At 63.7% G+C, this 1,806-nt stretch overlaps 1 protein-coding gene across 3 annotated transcripts in view; it reads right to left on the bottom strand.

Annotated features, from left to right (window-relative positions):
* LOC103624268 (disks large-associated protein 4-like) overlaps window positions 1-292 on the bottom strand; it is a 135,556-nt gene extending 135,264 nt beyond the window's left edge. For all 3 annotated transcript variants that reach the window (XM_017746953.1, XM_017746954.1, XM_017746955.1), the window contains exon 1: window positions 273-292. The gene's annotated coding sequence lies outside the window, so the exon portion shown is untranslated. The remainder of the gene's footprint in view (window positions 1-272) is intronic.
* Window positions 293-1,806: the final 1,514 nt, after the last annotated feature.

Below are 1,806 nucleotides of genomic sequence, written 5' to 3'. Positions count from 1 at the left end.
CAGCGGGATCCAGGGCTCTCCATCTCTGCGGCGGTGGCAGCAGCGGCTCGGTGCTGATTGTGGGCAGATTAGAGGGGACACAGCGTGCTCATCCCGATCCTGCTGCGCTGCCACTAGCCAGGCTGGAAATAAAGCCTCGTTTTTCATGCAAAGATGCACAATGGTTAACAGGGAAAAGCTTGCCTGGGAGGCATGCAGGTAGCAAACCAATTTCCAAACGGGTCTCCAATTACTCCTGATGGTTATTCGATTTACATTTTTTTCTGGCTCACCAGATGTTGATGCTCCGAGGGTGAAATTGGGCCCAGCACGAGGGTGTGGGAAGGTGCAGGAGTCTCCTGCTGCAGAGTGGCACGTTTCCCTGGAGCTGCTCTGTTCCTCGCTGCTCGCAGCCGTGCTTCCAACCACACCGTGCGTCATGGACATGGAGAGGAGCGAGGGAGCCGGGCTGCTGCAGGCACCGGAGCCACATCTGCTAAGCCCACAGCTGGAAAAGCCCCATTTTCCTGCCGGCACAAGCAGCAGCCCCATGTCCCAGAGCAGGAGTGGCAGCTCCTAGCAGGCGACAGCTTCCTGTGAGAAGCCCTGAGCTGGCTCTGTGCTCTGCTTCCTCGGAGGAGAAGCAGCCGGAGGTGGATTTGCGAGGCTCCGAGAGTCCATTTTGCAGAAGTGCTCCAAGATGCCCAGGTCCTGCGGAGCGCCAGCCCCGCGCCTCTGCACGGACACGGCTGCTCCTGGCACTGCAGGTGCTGGCCCCACACCAGGCACGGGGTCAGGAAGGTCACCAAGGCTCTGCTCCTCAAAGGCATGTTGGTGCCAAACTCCAATGGAAACGATGGCAACAAGGCTCTAAATCCTGTTCCTGCCCGGGCCTTATCCTGGATTGGAGCTTCCAGAGTGCGTCATGGCAAAGGCCCACAGGAGAGTTTGTTATGTGGCACCTCTCTCCTGGAGGGGACTCGTCTGCCCTTCCAAAAGTCTAATGATAGTGCAATGACCCAACCACTACCCTGGGACTGATCCAGGCCCTTGCTGCAGCTGGAGGGGCACCGGGGGTAGCACACAGGGACAGGGACAGCAGGCACTGACCTGCCAGGCGCTGCCACTCGCTGCCAGCCAGCTCCATTCCCTGCCCGCTCCATTCCCCCCCAGTCCCACTGGCTCTGGACAGCCTGGAGCACCTTTACACGGGAAAACCCGCAGGAAGAGGGGTGAGGGTTGGGCAGAGGGGTGAGGGTCGGGCAGCTCTGCCCGCAGCCACTGCCTGCACACTGCAAACCATCCCGGCTGAGGGGAAGGACAGGGCACATCCCAGGCACAGCAAACACAAGCCGGGGCCATGCTCAGTGCCGGTGGCCACTCGTGGGACGGGGCCAGGTGCCCAGAGACCGCCGGGGCTGCAGCCAGCTCACACAGCTCCCCACACGTGCCTGCTCCCTCCATCACCCCTGTGCGTTCCCTGGCACACACCTCCAGCCCCACGCCCTGCACACCGCAGGGACATCACCACCGACCGCTGCACACGCGTGTATGTGACACGCACCCCCGGCGGGGCACACGCACGTCCAAGCAAGAGCACACACGCATCCAAAGGGAGCACAAGCACATCCAAGGGGAAGCACACACACGTCTAAGGGGAAGCACACGCACCCCGAGCGGAGCACCCGCAGGCGCGGGCCGCGCACACCCGCACGCCCGGGCTGGGGCCGCTCTCCCGCCCCGGCTCGCTGCGGAGGGCACGCACCGGGAAACGGGGCCACCCTCAGGCCCCCCGCGCGGGGGCCCCCGCGGGGGCCCCCCCGCCGG

This window comes from Corvus brachyrhynchos, unplaced genomic scaffold (assembly GCF_000691975.1).
Source record: "Corvus brachyrhynchos isolate BGI_N302 unplaced genomic scaffold, ASM69197v1 scaffold661, whole genome shotgun sequence".
Taxonomy (NCBI): Eukaryota; Metazoa; Chordata; class Aves; order Passeriformes; family Corvidae; genus Corvus; species Corvus brachyrhynchos.
Note: the sequence above shows the minus strand (reverse complement) of the source record. Positions and strands in the feature narration are given on the sequence as shown.